The sequence below is a fragment of the Grammomys surdaster genome, unplaced genomic scaffold (assembly GCF_004785775.1).
Source record: "Grammomys surdaster isolate TR1022 unplaced genomic scaffold, NIH_TR_1.0 271, whole genome shotgun sequence".
Lineage (NCBI taxonomy): Eukaryota > Metazoa > Chordata > Mammalia > Rodentia > Muridae > Grammomys > Grammomys surdaster.
Window position 1 is genome coordinate 10,445,084 of NW_021604712.1, and position 17,404 is coordinate 10,462,487.

The following is a 17,404-nucleotide window of genomic DNA, read 5'->3' on the forward strand; positions in this document are numbered from 1 at the left end:
TATATGATATGTGGTATGTATGGTATGTAGAGGGTGTCTGTGTGTGTCTGTCTGTCTGTCTGTGTGTCTGTGTGTGTGTGTGTATGTGTGTGTGTGTGGTATGTGCTTGCTGATGCCGTTATCTACTGCTGTACCTCAAGTCACTGCAAGAGTCAGTGACTTAAAATAACATCAGCCTAACATTCCTCGTGATTCTGTGTGTTTTTCTTTTGCTGGTCCTGCTTTCAGTCTCTCATTGATGGGGGCTGGGAAATCTTAGTGGTCCAAGTGGCCTTGGGAAGTGGGGCAGCCAGTCATCACTCAGCTCATAGTCTAGACTGGGCTTATGTCTATGACATTGGAAACTGCCAAGGACACAAGCAAACAGTGCCAGCCTCTAGAGGCCTGGGCCCCAGACATGCACAAATATAACCTCTGCCGCATGCTGTTACTCAAACCATGACCCAAAATTAGTTCACATTTGAGAATGGAGAGATAGTCCCTGCTTCCTCATTGAAAAATCCAGCAGCCACATTAAGCCATATTATTGTGTTCAGTTTTTTAAAAAATGTACCACATATATTTTAATTCCATTTTCTGTTTGTTATGAGAAAATAGATATAAAACTGGTTTATGCATATTAACCTTTATAGCCAAGTACTTTAATACATCTAGTTATTAACTGTATTACTTCTGAATTCTCTGCCTATACTATGTTGTTTGAAGAACAAAATCATTTCTTTCGGAATATGTCTGGCTTTTCTTTCTTTTTTTCTGATTCCACTGTCTGGTCCACCAGTGAAGTGTGGGCTGAGGGTCTTTGCCTTGTTTCTCATCACAGCAGGACATTCCCAGTGTTTCACAGTGATGCTGGCTCTGTGCAGTTGTTTGTGTGACCTAAGTTTTCATCTGTTTCAAGCTTGCTAAGTTTTTGTTGGGTTATAACTGTATGATATGCCTTTCTTTTAAGAAGACCATGCAAGGTGAATCCTTTATTCTGATAATATGGCAAGCTATTGTGATTTCTTTTTGAATGTCAAATGAAGGTGATTTCCTTATTGGAACTTACCTTGCTTGTGTAGATCCTCTTGATTTTTATTTTTAGTGTTTATTCAAGATTTTGATTATATATTCATGAGGGAAGTTGGCCTTTGGTCTTCCTTTTCTAAAACGCCCTTGCCTTATTTTTATATTTTAATACTATCTTCGTAAGAAGTATGGAGGAGATAGTTCTCTTTCTCTTTCTGGAAACATTTATTTGGGACCGATGTGATTTCTTCTATAAATGCTCAGAAGAACTCAATAGCGCAGCCATCTGGGTCTAGAAGTGTTTTTAGAGTTAGTTTTGAGATTCTGAGTTTATAAGTTACAGGGACGACTCAAATTTCAGGGTTTTTACTAATTTTGTTTGGTTGCACCCGAGAATTTTCCAATTTCATCTGTCCTCTTCATGTTTGTTGGCAAACGTTATGCGTATTATTCTGCTGTTGCTGTTGGCCACTCCTTTGAGTGAGTACAGAGATGGTTCTGTGCCAAAAGAAGCTGGAAACCGCAGTGGAGATCCTGCCAGTGGTGTTGACACAGGCAGTAAGTAACAGGAATTGGCAGGCTGCCCTCTATGTCTCACATTTCAGGTTACTGCCATTGCCTCCCATTGGAAGGATTCAGTAGAAGGCCATCTATAATGGTGTGGGACAAGTGGACCATGCCATCAGACAGAAGAACACAAACCTGAGAAACTCAGAATTGAGTATGGTAGGCATGGGGTCAGAATTGAGTATGGTAGGCATGCCAAACTACCTTCTCTGGAATATGTCACCAGGACACCCCACTGAGAGGACCATGGCAGTCAGTCAGGTAGCATAGAAACCTGGAGTTCTCCATGCTAATGAGGTGTCTAGATAGGACCTGAGTGTTCAGCCAATGAGCTTCCCTTCCTGGTCATTCCTTCCTGTAAAGGGTATTGAATCCCTGGTTCACCCCTGAGTAAGGTTCCCACATTTACATTCAACATCAAATAAAGCAGTTTGGATGAGGGCAGGGCGAGGCATGTCGTGATAAAGAGCTGCACCTAAATCTCCGGGAGAAGGCCTGAACTAAACAGGGTTCTGCCTCCTTTCAGGGTTCACCCTTCCCCTTCCTGCTTGGCGTGTGGATGTCTTGAGGGAAAGCATGGACTGGGGAGCCCCGTTCTCGACACCCAGCAGTACCCCAGTTTCTCCTGGGTACACAGGAGACTGGGAATCACAACAATCTTCTCAGACCTCACTGCTTCCCATCTGAGAAAACGGACTAAGCACTCCCATTATAGACTATGTTCTGTCCCCACTCCCCAAGCAGCCTCTAGTGCCACTCCAGTGGTGCTCCGGACACTCCAGCAGTGAGGCAGCCCAGCACATTGGTCTGGTTTCTGTTACTATACTTTAATACCCAGATATGGATAGTTTATAAAGAGAAGTGGTTTATTTAGTTCCTGGTTTATGGCGCCAGCATCAGCTTCATTCAGCCAAGGATGATATAGCAGGTGGTGTCATAATGCCAGGAGAGCGTGTAAGAAGAAAGATCTCGTGCTCACAGTGTGACCTAAGTATCTCCCTTCATTTTAAGGATGCCAATACTCGTGACATCACCACACTTAACACAAAGCTTTCAACACAGGAATTCAATGGAAGAGGGAAAATCCAGTCCTTCAGTGTGAGGGCTGGGTTCTAGCTGAGTGGGTTTAGCTTGGGTTAAGATGCCAGGAGCTCACCACTGCTCAAAGCTTCTGCTTAGTGCTTTCAGGTTCTTGTCTTGCAAACTCAAAGGCTGAAGTTCACAGGGCACAATGAGGCAGGTATTTGGAAAGGAGTTGACTACGGGTTCATAGGTGGGATCCTAACAGTTAGAGCTCCTATACTGCAGGGGCAAGGCCCAAAGACGAGTGCCATCAAGACCTGGGTTTAGGTTCTTTTTAATAGGGCTTGTGGCAGGTGAGCTGGCAAGTCTAGTTGGCAAAGCTTTAAGGGTTCTGTGCATTTTTCCATCACAGTGGCTGGATTGGAGTTTTGGTCACACCCTCACAGATAATTTCTAAGCAGGTGTGTAACAGAAGGATGATCACAAGAAACTAAAGTGGGAACCAGGTCCCAAACACTCCTTGCATTTCTAGCCTCTGACCAAGGGCAAAACTTGAGGTCCCTGTCCCTAAAGTACCAGTATTCTCTTTTCTGCTCTTACCACTGTATAAAATGGATTCAAACCCTATCCATAGCCCCATCTAACAGAAAGAAAACCTTGTGGAGAGATTCAGTTCTAGCAGTGGAGATCAATGGCTATCTCCACGTCCCTCCCCCCCCCACCCCCCCCGTGTTGCAAGGCCCTCCTCTTAGCCTGTCTGAGCCCTTTGGAGGAGCAAACTTCATCTGTGTCCTCTTGCTCTTATTCCTGAGTTGTGTCAGGATTGTCTGGGTTCAGAATTTAGTGATATTTTTCATCCTCACTTCAAGGATCCTTATGACCAATATTAAGATCTTTAAAAGTATGGCCATGCATACCCTGTTTGTTAAGTATACTTAGATCTGTAGGTGAAAGTCACATGACAACCCATTTCCCAGGATGTGTTCATTGTCAAATGGCATGTAACTACATTGTAAAATCCACTGTTAATATTCTTCTCCTCCTTCTCTCTCCTAGAATCCGTGTTTGTTTTGTTTCCGGTAGGAATGTGCAGAATTTTATTTAGTTTACATAGAAAGTCTTTGTTTCCTGACTCCGTGTGCCAATAATCTATTCTTCTATACTAATAATGATAGTGTTCCTGGGTAGAAAATCCCTGGCTCAGTCTTCTCTCTTCTTACTAACCTGCTAGGCATTTCCTGGTCTGTGTGCTTCTCTATGATCACAGATGAGAACTGTGGTATGAAAATTTCCCCAGAAACGAATTGTTCTTTCTGTGTGGAAGCTTGTATGGTTTCTTGCTAGTCTTCAAATTCAGAGACTTTGCCAGGGTGTCTTTAAGTTTGGACTTTTCAGATCACTTTTGATACGAGTCTCCAGTGTGGTTTTCTGCTCTGTTTACTCCCTGTCGTAGCTTTGTGTCTTCCCCCAGCTCCCGTTTACCCAGAGTGCCTCCTGCTCCTGTCCTCCATGTCTTCATTTCTGGTTTTTAGTTCATTAACTCGTCTTGTATTATATGACTCATGTTTCATATGGTCTCCTAAAACAGTAACATGTTCTCGGTGGGCACCACGCCTTTTTTTTTTTTTTTTTTTTTTACAGCTCCTCTCCTCAAATTTTAAATTAAAAGACCAAGCACTGCTCCATCCTCAGAGTATTTTGTCACACGCTAATAATAACTCCTTATGTGTTCTCATTATGTCTTTTTATTATAAACTCTACTTCTGTTTCTGCCATTAGTTCTGCTCCTCTGTAGACATCTGCTCTAGACCCTGGCTGTCACCTTCCTTGAAGCCACTGTGTGTCTAGGTGGCATGCAGGTCTCCTTTCTCTGATCATTGTCTTGGGTCCAGATCTGGTTTGGGCTCAGCTTAGACTATGGTAGTTATGACCCATATAAGGCTACATGGATTACTAGGAAGATATGGAGGCATGCTGGGATGGCTTTCTCTCTGTGGTGCTGTGCCAAATAACCCAGAAAACTCCCCCCTTCTTCCTTTTTCTTTTCCTCTTCCCCTTCTCTCTCTCTCTCTCTCTGTATGTGTATATATATTCTAGGCTTTAAACTTATAACTTCAGACATGCTAGGCAAACACTGTACTAACTTGTCTCTTTAGCTCTAGCTGGGGTGGGATAAAATAGTTTCTCTTTAGAATCGTCTACAGGCCTCACTTACAACTTAACTTTCAAAGAGGACATCTGAACCCTTCCAGAACTCACACCTTAGTTTCCTTGCACGGTTCTTGTTCCTGTATTGCTACTCAGGAAACCCTTAGATCAGCTGATTTACTACACTATGTCCTGGTGTAGCTGTTCCCCATCCTGGGCTCTAGCACAAACATGGTGTCTCTCCAGTTCGTGTGACCTATGACCTGCAGACTGTTGCTGAATTCGGATCCTTGGGCTTAACTGTCAGTGCTGAAGATGTTCTTCTACCATAGACTGTGAGGACCAATAGAGGGTCACCCTCTGAACAAAGATATATCTCAGGTATCATCGGTGACTACTGGCGACCAGGAGTGTGTACTTGGCTGAGCTTTCTGTTTTTCTATGGCCTGCACATGACAATATAGGGGTCAGAAAACAAGGCCAAATTTGGAGATTCTGCAGCAGTCCAGGTGTCAGAGACATTCATATGCCTAAAGAATTTCAGACATCAGGTGACAACTTCCTGTCCGCTCCTGAACAAACAGAGACCAAGGTTGTACTACACAGTAAAGCCTCAGAAGGCTAGGATCAGCTCCAGGTGAGTCACAGTAAGTGCCTATATGTCAGCCTACTATGTGAGTGAAGAAGTGGTGACTCCAGATGTGGAGGTGCGGTCCAAGGATTACCCCTAAGGCCCAATGCTAGGTGGGGGACTGGCCTTGGTGGGTACTCTCAAGGAACCACTGCTGGGCTCTTTGTGTTGTTCATGTTAAGATTATGTCCACAAAACGTGAAGACATGGGGCAATTTTGAAACAAATTTTATCTTTCTCATCTATAGGCATTGTCTAGACAATTGGTCAAGCCATTGAACATTCCCCTTTACACAAGTCCTATGTAACAGCTTTTTGCCTCAGAGAAGGAAGCCAGCTATCATTGATTGTGCACTAAGGTCTGAACTTCAGCAACATTTCAGGTTCAATCTTCAAGTGTGCCGAGAACTAAGACAGGGAGACCAGTTGGCACATGGGCACAGCTGGAGTCCCAGTATTACTACATGGAGCCTGTATGCAGCTGGGTGTCCAGTCCTCCCAAGTCTATCAGTGTTGGTTGGGAAGCTTTAGGGTTGCTCTTAGCAGCAGGTAAAATACAATATAACTTACAAAATCTTAACAAAGGTAGCTATGCTGAAGAGTATAGAGAGAGGCTGCTACAGATGTGGCGTCACAGCCTACCAAAGTCAAGGACTTACATTCTTTCTAGTTCTCCATCCTGCCAGTTTTAATTTGTTTTTCATGTGTTAGCTTACCTCTTCTTAGTCATAAGGTGATTGCCACTATTCGGAAAAAATCATGCAGATGGAAATGGCCAGCATGGAAGAACATTTTCTCTCTTCTTTGCCTATTAACCTCTTTTTAAGAGCAAATAAATAGCTTTCAGATGTTACCCAAAATATCCCTTGCTGCTCATTGGTTTGAGTAGAGTCACATGTCCATCCCGCAACTACTCACTTGGTATTTAACATCCATGTAATGAGCTGCATAATTTGTTTATAAATTTAGAAATATCATCCTTGAGTAAGGTTCATCAATGTGGGTGGCTGTTAATATTAAGTATCAGTGAGTCCTGCTGAATTCTGTAAGCTGCATCTAATAATCACACTTAGACATGAAGAATTAGCATAACAGATGTAGCCACATTAATTAATTACTATGTGAAATTTCCCCAGTGCACGGCTCTTAAATGTCCGGAATAATAACCACATTGAATTAGGTAATTTGCTTAGAGGTAAATATGCTAGAGGGAAGGACGCACGAACAGTGTGGACCACTTGGATAATTACAGACAATCGGGCCATCGGAGGAGAATTCACTGGCATGCGGCTAGTGATTGGTTGGAGCCAAGGAAGCAGCTAATTAGTTGCTGTTTGCTTTTCCCACACCACAGCGTTCAAGCTTGTGGGATTAATAAAATTTAAAAAAAAAAAAAAAAGCATGAGCCTTGGTGTATTCAGCCAAATTAGGGGATTGTGTTTCCAGCTTTGGGGCACAGAAAAGCTCCAGAAAGTCCAGATAACTGCTTTTTTTTTCCCCTATGTATTTAGGGTCATCCTCCCAAGGGTGGTTCCCCAACAGATGAGCAGGGCCGCAGCCTGGCCAGCTGAGGCAGAGCCATGAGGCAGGCGCATGGGAGTCTCATCCAAAGAGCTGTCCTTGCCTTACTTTCTCAGCAGAGGTGCTCACGTGTGCTTGTCTTTCGACGTCTTTGTATTTTTCCAGGTGTTACACTCTCTTGTCTTTTCCACTTCCTGCCTCTTTCTTACCCGAGCTTTGTACCTTGTTTTGTCCTACAGAGCTTATGTTTATTCCCTGAAATGTCTGTCTGTCTGTCTCTCTTTCTACCCCCTTCCTCCCCCTCTCTCTTCCTTCCCTTTTTTTCTTCTCAAGGCCTTTGATAGCTTCATATAGATCAAGAGCAGTATCTGGACTTTCTGGAGTTTTCTTGTCCACCAAAGCTGGCAACGCAATCCCCTAATTGGGCTGGATGCTAGCAGGAAGGAGACAGGCAGGAGAGAGAGATTTGAGAGAGAAGGCTAGAGGAACAAAATATGATCACAGAACAACTGTTAGATGTAGGAAAATGTTAGAAACAAAACTCATTGTCTTGTGTGGTTAATATACACTAATTAAAAATAGGAAGCATGCCGTGCATGTACACGTAGCAACTGGGGAGAAAATAAAGTTTCCTTTTATGCTGGGTTTCTAGCGATTGCCCACTTGAACTTTATAACTGATGAGTCAGTCAGTTTTGCTACTGAGTGAGGTTGCTAGCTAGCATATGATCTACACATTGACAGGGGATTAGGGATAGGTCTTTTAATTCTGTGGTAGAAGTGACCAGCTTACCCGGGGGTATCTCAGTTTCATCTACATACCCATCCCAGGGTTTGCACTGTGAAGTTAAGTACATCAAAATGAAGATGAGGGGTTGGTCACCAGCTTTTTTTTTTGGATTGAACAGTTTTCATTCTAAGAGAAGCAGAGACTTTACACAGTTCCGTATGACGTTTATGTTCTGTCCACTGGAAGCCAGATATTCCGGGGAAAGGTCTGGGCTGCTCAGGGTCCGAGCATGATACTCCTGAAGCTTGTCACCTCAAGTGAAGAGCATTTGGGCATTTAGGCGGTTGTATGTTTGCAGATCGTCTCAGGGAGACAGCATTAGGTTTGTCTACATTAAGCAAAGGAGTAATCATTGTTGCTATTATTATTATTTTATAGAAAGTGCATCATGAGCTGCCAAATGGGCAGCTTCCAGACAGAAACCTGGCCAGTCAGCTAGGTACCCTGGAACAGACAGAAATAAATTCATTTGGGAACTGAACCTGGATGGTGGCTTCTCCGCCACCACTCTCTTGTTTCCAGTCTCTCGTTTTAGGGTCCCTGTGTTTTCTTACATACAGACCCTCATTGTTCTCAGTAGACACAGTCAGGAAAGGATTGGCACTAAGATCCAGCCAAGCGGAGGAGCACAGTTCAGTGGAGAGATGGAGTATCAGTCCACTTTCTGATACTGTAGCTCTGACTTTAAAAAAAATAATGCGGAGAGAGGGTGCTCTACTTTGGTTCCTGGTTTCAGGGTTTTAATCTGTGGTTGCTTGGCTCTGTTGCCTTTGAGCCTGTGGCAAGACAGTGTACCGGGAGGAGTGAACAGCTGAGGACATTTCTTTTCTCATGGTAATCAGGAAGCAGAGGAAGATGAGGGGCCAAGGTCAGAGTATCATCTCTAATGGCAACACTTCCGCCTTGCCCCTCCCTTCCCACCCTGCCCCACCCCTGTAAATCTGACTTCTTTCAACTCCCCTTGCTAAGATCACAGAATGATCTGGGAAACCAGTCTTTAACACACAGGTCTTTGGGGGCATCCGAGAGTCAAACTATCACAGATGGTATTAGGGTATGTGAAACCTATGAAGGTTCAGGCCAGATGAGCAGCAGATGTGTATATAATTCAGAGTGTGACTTGTTTAATCCATTCTACTTGAACAGCTGGTTTTTTGTTTTGTTTTGTTTTGTTTTTAACTACAGTAGAGGTTTCTTCAGCTCTGCGTGTGGAATTTAAAAATGTGCCTATAAAACACAGGGGGAAAGATTTAGTTTTAAATCATGTGTCATAAGCATAGCTTCCGCAAATGTTCACAGATGTTAATTTATTTTAAAATTTTTAGGTTATTATGGAGTGGGTTATGTTTACTGGGCTATTGAGGAAGGCGCTCGCTCTCTGTAGGTAGTAAGCAAAACTGGCTGACCGGGAAAGCTGCAAGCTGCTCACGTAAATTTCAGTGAAGACAGAGGCTGGGGTTAAGAGGAAAATTAAGGGTTAAAGAGCCAAAACCTGAAACACAGAGGAAGATGAATATGAAGGCTTATGGCTAGGTATGAGCTAACCAAACTGTCCGGGTCAGAGGACACACAGGATCCAGTAATGGCAGGCTCCAAACTGCCCAGGTCAGAGGACGCACAGGATCCAGTAATGGCAGGCTCTTACTATCTTCCCCTCAAAGCCCAGCCCCCACTTTTAAACGAAACTATGTGGAAGATTCTGGCTTCTAACATAGCTAATTTTAATAGTTTAAACTGTAAGGAAGGACAACTTCTGCCTTCACCTGTGTCAGGAAAGAGGCCCAGTCTCTTCCTTAGACAGTGAGTTAAATTCAGAGAGGGGAGGGAGAGAGGTGGGGGAGGGGCAGCCTGAGCTCCCATTTCCTTTTCCACAAGGAGTGTCACAATCCTTCTTGAAATCTGACTCCTACCTGGAAACATCCCTTTGTTCCAGAAGTCACCTTGCTATATATGTTGCATAAATGAAGAGGGAGTCAAGCTAGGAAACTCATTGTGTTCCACCGGCTGTTGTCAGTGACTCACCCAAGAAATAAGGAAGTAGGTGTTCATTTAAGAACCGTTAATGACTGGGGCTGGGGAGAGGCCCCCGTGGCTTAAGAGCACCTGGTGGCCCTGCAGAGGATCCCAGTTCAGTTCCCAAACTAATTTATTTCTGTCTATTCCAGGGTACCTAGCCCTCCACAGACACCTGCATCCATGTGATGTATATAAACTCACACACATAGAGAAACAGGCTGATAGACAGACCTATGAACACACACACACACACATAAATACTTTTAAGTGTTAACTTTTAGAATGGCTTTTAATTTTATTTCCAATTCTTGTGTATGTGTTTTGTTTTGTTTTCAATTCTTACATAGAATACAGTATTTTAGAACTTAAATATATTTATTACCTGCCCAGGCCCTTCTTTCTGTAGGGAAAGCCTGAGCCCTAACCAGTTTGATATTCTCATCCTGGACCCAAGGGAAGCTAGTGGCAAGAGCTCTGATAAAATCACTCTTCCTAAACAGTGCCGCATATTTTAAAGATGCCCATTTTAGATTTAATCTAAAATGTAAATAAGCATGCTTCCTGATTGTGACTGAAATCATTATTCCCACAGGAGACTCTCCTTTGTTGGATTTTGATTGATTTTATAATTCAAAATGTTTTCTCGCTGTTGTCAATGCAGAAAGTCTTGGCACATGACTTGATCCGCTTGATGGTCTTAAGGCTGGTTTATTATCTCATGTCATCTCACTACACTTATTGGAGAATTCTGGCTTACTCTTCAAGTTGCTCTTTTTAAAAGTTGGGTTTAGTGAGTCACAATTAATACATCATAAAATCTACTCATTGAAAGTACTGTTTTAGAGGTCTTTCAGGATATTTACAGTTGTTGAAGCATCTTCTAACTTTCTGATATTTTCATCTGTCCACATTGCATACCCTTGATGAGTTACACTCCAGGTAACTGGGGTTACAGCCCACTGCACCACCAGGCCCAGCCTTCTCAGTCTTCTCCTTTATCAAGTCTGCTTTTGGTCTTGAATCTAAAAGGTCACTATGCCAAAGTTCACACAAATTTACTTCTGTGATTCATTCTTTAGTTCTATCGTGCTGGCTCTCATTATTGGCATGTGACCCATTTTGTGTTGCTTTGTGCATGGTATAAAGTCAAGGTCAAAATTCATTCTTTGTTGTGTACGGTCCCTTACGACTAGTGTCATTTGCTGTTAATCTATTGGATTATTGTAGCTTCTCCTGAAAATTGATCAGAGATGTGTGGAATTATTTCTGAACTCTCAGTTCTGTTCTCTGTCTCTATGTGTATGTGCCTTAGTTGGTTATAGCTATTGGAACAGAGTACTGCAGACTGGTGGCTTACATAGTAGAAATCTTTCTCATAGATCTGGAGCCCACAAATCCAAGATGAAGGTTTGATGTCTTCTTATTTCTTCAATTCTTAGCATGTTAAATGGTCACTCTCCACTATGACATCTTAGGGCTTCATATATCTATATATCTATATCTATATCTATATCTATATCTATATCTATATCTCTATATCTATATCTATATCTATATCTATATCTATATCTATATCTATATATATATATATTTTACTGGTCTATCTCCTTTGATAAAGGCACCTGTTCTAATGGTTTAGGTCTTCACCCTAACTGCCCCACTTTAACTTAGTGTATTTATGTTAAAAAAAATACCTCTGAATATAGCTATAGTCTAGGCCACCATGAGTGGAACTGAAACATACAAATTTTGGCAAGAACACAGACAAGCCCATGACAGAGCTCTGCTGTGTACTGCTGCATTAGAAGCCTTGGTTAAAGCAGTGTTATTGGTGCATTGCGTGGCTCTAAGCATTTCCTTGTAAATCCTTCCTGTTGGGTCAGTAGTGATGTCCTACTTTTATTCCTGGATATTTTATTCCTACTTCTATTCCTGGATTATTATTATTTGGGTGTTCTCTCTCTGCTGGGATCAGAGGTTGGTCAGAGTAGCTGAAGATTTGCTAGTTTCCCAGTTACTCAAGTTCTCAGACCACCTGTAATGGTAATGTTCCCTTTGACCACATATGCAAGGATGCTGTGCTTCTTCCTGTCGTGTTTTTTTTTTGTTTGTTTGTTTGTTTTTTTTAAGAGTGCCTGGTTGGGGATCACTAGAAAACTGCTAGACTGACAGGTAATAAAAACCCTAGGGGGTTCTGGCAGAGTTGATGGTTCTCTCACCACCTCAAGGCCTCATATATTTTCATTTGCCCATAAAGTTTCCCCTGATCACTCTCAGGGCTGTTAATCAACAATCTAGCCCTAGGCATGGAGGACATCCACAAAAAAGAGATGGTTATAGTAGTTCTCAGAATAGAGACCTAAGCTTCTACTAGTGCAGGCCTTACTCCTGGGTCTCCCCTGACCTTGGAAAGCACTTTATTCAGCACCCAAGTTCTCGGGACTGAAGAAGACTCCACTTGTCCCTGCCTCCGCAGACCTTGGAGAACCCATGGCCCCTGATTATCTCATGCTAGCTTTGAAAGCCTGCCATTCAGCTTACTGGTCAAAGGGGACCAGAAAGGAGATGGGACCATAGACATGGGCTGTGTAAACTTACCATGCTTCAGGATCGTCTGCTTCTGTCTGTGGTAGTCTCCCTCAATCATGCATACACGGATCTCCCTGACTGCCTTGAATATTCTCCTTACTTTTATTTTTTCACTGATGTTGTCCTTTTTATGAGGAACAGCGTGATATTTGGATTCTTTAATTTTTCTAACCTTTTAATAATTTCTTCCTGCCAACTTTTATTTCCCATCCCAATGTGGATGGCTTTTGCAAAAATGATCTGCATAGCTGGTCTTCTTGGCTCTCTTTGGTGCCCTTGCTTTGTGAGTATAGTTCAACTGCCTGCCTAGGCGTAGCTTCAAAGAATGAGGGCCTGTTTCTTGCTTGGAGGGGACTCTTGGAAAATGCTTTGGGTTAAATAACATGGACAGTCTAGAGTCGCAGATATGTTAAAGCAGGGCCACACCTAACACAATATAACATTTCAGTCAGCCATGGACCTTACATGCGATGGCCATCCTCTAAGATTAAGCTGCCTGGTTCCTTCGTGGCCATCTTAGTTTGTGAAATATACTGTGTCTACCCAGTAACAGAATCACCTAACAATATTCTGTCATTAAATGACATGTGACTGTGTGACTGTGTGCTCCAAGCTGTCTGAAACTCCAGGGGTAAATGGCCAGAAATCACATATGTATGTTCATATGCAAAAGTGTGGGCCCTCATTGCTTGACTCCCCCTGTCTGTATTCCCAACAAGTAAACTAATAAGCAAATTTCCCTGCCACAGAATCCTATCTCAGATTGTTTTCAATTATCATCTCATGGCATTAAAATATCTTCAGAGGAGATGCTTATCTTCCCTACCCTCATTCCTGTGCACCAGAACCTTTCCCCTTACATCCTCTTTCCCCTGAATATCTAGTTGACCTGCGGACTTAGCTAAAACTTATTCAGTTTCAAATGTCAGAAAGAGCCAGGCAGTGGTGGCACACACCTTTAGTCCCAGTACTTGGGAGGCAGAGGCAGGCAGATTTCTGAGTTTGAGGCCAGCCTGGTCTACAGAGTGAGTTCCAGGACAGCCAGGGCTACACAGAGAAACTCTGTCTCGAAAAACAAAAAAACAAAACAAGAAAGAAAGAAAGAAAGAAAGAAAGAAAGAAAGAAAGAAAGAAAGAAAGAGAGAGAGAAAAAGAAAAAGAAAATCAAATGCCAGAAAGCATCACAAAGGAGATTATCGAAAGACGCCCTGGTGTTGTTCAGTTATCTGCAGGAGTCTAACCTTGAACCCAGGACACAGGGATTCAGATGGCAGGATCTGTACTATTTCTGCATTGCTCAAGGTATCTTTTGAGTTGGCATCACCATGAGGGAGGGTTTTTTCCGTTTTTGTTTTTGTTTGTTTGTTTGGTTGGTTGGTTGGTTTGGTGTATGTATGCCTCTGTGTGTGTGTGTGTGTGTGTGTGTGCGCGCGCACACGCACGAAAGCCACAGCAATAACAGCTAGCTGTATGTTACCCTTCATCTTGTTAATGCAGAAAAGAGAACCTGTGTGGACCCCTCTTGTCAGATGCTGGCTGGATGGCATAATTACTGTGCCTGGCACAAATCATGTGCGCCAACAATGGAAGGAGTAGGATCAAGGTCTCCTAGAGGTGGAAGAGGCAATTTCTAAAGGGGAAAAAAATGCAGTGGGAGGAAGAAGCCAAGCAAACAAATCAAATCTTATTCCTGCGTGAAACCTTGTATGATCATAATTCAGTACACCTTAATGGTTTTCATCAGGGCCCTTGGTAACTGTGTAGTTTCTGAATCTTGAAAAGAGAGTTTAATAAGAGGCTCTGTGCCAAGTGGCTGCTGTCCTAGCAAGGCACTGTTTCATTAGTCCACCCCTTTCTCGGCCAAGGAAAGCTCTGCTAGGCTTGATCAACTTTTACAAGGAACAAAATGTTCTATGCAGTCCACCGTGTGGTCCCGTATGGACGACCTTTGTTAGGGATGGGTAGGCATGGTTTTTACGAGTAAACAATGTGTGGACAGGAAGAACTTCACTGAATCCTTTATGGCATCCTGGTTGCTGTTGTTATCCAGCACCCAAACCAGTATTTGAGCCTCAAGTCTTTTGCATGCCTGCTGCACAAGAAAAGGCAGGGAGGCAGTCCATGCATGCTAGCTGCATGCTTTGATTATTCATTTTCTTCCCAAAAGGTCCTCACCTGCTTTTAGCTTTGTGTTGCTGTTAGAGGACTTAAAAATCGTTTTCTGCTTCAACAAGAAATATCAGTGCATGAGGAGGAGCTCCTGGTAAATAATATGGATGATTAGAGTTTGTTGGCAGGCATCTGCTGCCAAGGAGACGGAAGAAAGCGTTTAATTACTTAGAGAAATGTAACGAGCTCTGTGTAGCCCTGCTCAGTGCCTTTGAAATCTTAGATAGTGTGAGGTTCGCCTCAAAGAATTATTTATTTATTTTTTCCTCCTTTTGGGGTCTGATGATAAATGCAGAAAGGTCATCAGCACAAAGCGTTTGAACATTTCTTTTCTGCTTTAGTCATTTATCTCCGTGACTCCAAGGCTTCCATAGAAAGTTGCACTTGCCACATTGCAATCACATCGGATTTACTGAAAATTTGAACCTCATAACAGGCAGAGCGTCATGTCACTACGGAGTGAGGCTTCACCAAGGAGATGATTTTCATTTTATCTTCCGAACAACAACAAAAATCTACCTTTGTATTTTTTCAGAGCGTACAGCCTTTAATGGCACAGTGACGTCTACGTATTTCTTTCTGACCTTTTCCTGATTTTTATATGTGCTGCACTGAGATGAACATCTTCCTAGTGCTAGGTAGCAGAATCTGCCACCCGGAATATGCCGCATTGGCATAAGGATTACTTGGAGCTAAAGTACTTGAAAAAACAGCAGATGTGAGAAGGGCAGCCTTAGCTCCTCTCTTCCTCTGGAAACAGGAGGTTAAAAACTTTCAAGTGCAAGGTGCCTGCCCACAGCCAGAGAAAAGAAACATCACTGGGTCCTAGCCAAGAGGTCTCAGAGCAGTCTTTTCTGATAATTTCTCTTCATTAGCCTTCTATGTAATTTAGTTACATTGGCCCAATTACCTCTCTTTGTTCAAATACAAAAGCATCTAGGTCTTGCCACTTCTTTGAAACTTTGTTTTGTTATTTAAAAAAAAAAAATAAGACTGTGTCCCATAACACTTGGACTAAAGGTGTATGCATTTATCTAATTAATGTATCTCATGGGCCGTGGGCATAGCTCAGTGGTAGAACATTTGCCTAATGTATTGAGGTCCCAGATTTGATTCCCAGGACTGCAAAAAAACAAATTAAATAAAAAAAAAAAATGCCTCATGAATTTAATTCTGCAGCCCTACCAGGACCCTAAGAAACTAAGGCTTTATTTCCTTTACACACAGAGAACTTTGCATCATCCTCAGATATTTTCATTAACATAACCCCCTGAAAAGAAACTAACAGTAACCAAGCACCCCGCCAGTCCCTGTGCTAGGTCCTTAGCAAACAAATCCCATTTAATTGAGGATCAATGGTTTCAGATTGTTGGTCTGGAAGCTGAAGTTTGGAGTGTAAGCTTTTCCAGAATTGTAGTCTAGATTCCCTGAGGCCAAAGCTTTCCTTCTTCAAGGTCACCTTGTCTGTGTTATCCAGGAAAGAAAGTAACAAACCAACATGCCCCACAGGGCTGTTGTGGGACTGAAGAAGCAGTGTTTACCTTTGTAAAGACTTTAACTACTGCCACTTGCCACCAGCAGTGTTATGACTTCATAGTTTCCATTGTCTATCTGAAGTGGGGTCTGGGCGACCTTCTCATTGAAATTTCTAATCTAACCTCCTTTTTAATAACATCATTCTGTGACTGCGTTTTCTCGTCTGCATCCTGGACAGCATGAAGAAAGGTGCTTTGAGACTTAAAACTGGTATCTTTCTTCGTGTGTTTTGAGTCATGATCATCTGCTGTCTGTTGTGTGGGTGCTGGCTAAAGATGCTGTGGTTTCTGGTCTTGGGTGCTAGCCTAGCTGCTGGAGTTTCACGGTGCTCTGTGAAGAAATTAACACAGAAAATACTGAAACCCAGCCTGATGGCTGACAACAGCTCTTGCCGTATTTTCCATTTCTCTCTTATCTCTTGGCTGCCAAAATTGTTTGGCTCAAGGCACAACTGATCCTTCTGGAGGGACCTTTTCACAGATTTTTTAGATTACAGGAGGCTCCGATGAACTTAAATACAGATTTCAATGTGTAGGGAATCTGAAGCAGATGAATGGAAGAGTGTCATGACGCTGTGCTTCATTTAGTTGGTCTTGGTCCATTTTGTGTTGCTGTAAAATAATGCACTGAGTGAGCAAACTGGAAACAGCAGACTTGTCTTTCACTCATGGCTCTGGAGAGTGGGAGGACTAGAGGCCAGGTACCACATCTGTTGTGAGCATCCCTACGTCATGTGGCGATTAGAGAGTACAATGGCAAGATCGGCTTACACTTAACTCATTACAGAGAACATGGCACTCATTCGCTCATGAGGACGAAGCCCTCTCCAGTTGGGGGATTACATTTCCAGCATGCAAGCTTTAAAGGACACATTCACACCGTTGCGGCCTCTGTCTTTGAGACCAACCTTTGATGATGTCTTTGTGGACCCTGTGTGAAATAGAAAGTTACTGCTCAAAGCTCACTAGATTTCAGAACACTTGAATCACAACATGGAATGAGATTTTATATTAGCATTGCAGGTCCCATTATCAGAGTGCATTTTCATATTGAATTATAAACAAAAATTTTATGCTGCTTACATTTAATGAAATTTTAATAAGGCCATGTTTTGGTGTTATTATTCAAATAATGTGATCTGAATTGCTTTCCTCTGAATATATTTGCATTAAGGAGGAAATCAATTTGAGTTCGTTCTTAGAATAGTTTACCTATTTTCTTCGTAGCTTTAAAAATGACAGAGGAAAACTCAGTTCCTTTGTCAGTAAATGGAGAAGAAACCCATTTGCCGAGATCTACAGCAGTAACAGCAACAGCCTGCTGATGGTTTAAGTTAATGAAATGACTCATTTTGTCTATTAGAGTCGCACAATTTAAACCATCTACAAATCACGCACACCACAAATT

The 17,404-nt window shown here is 42.5% G+C and overlaps 1 protein-coding gene across 1 annotated transcript in view; it reads left to right on the top strand.

Annotated features, from left to right (window-relative positions):
* Fam189a1 (family with sequence similarity 189 member A1) overlaps positions 1 to 17,404 on the top strand; it is a 385,760-nt gene that overhangs the window by 258,077 nt on the left and 110,279 nt on the right. The gene's annotated exons all lie outside the window — the stretch shown is intronic.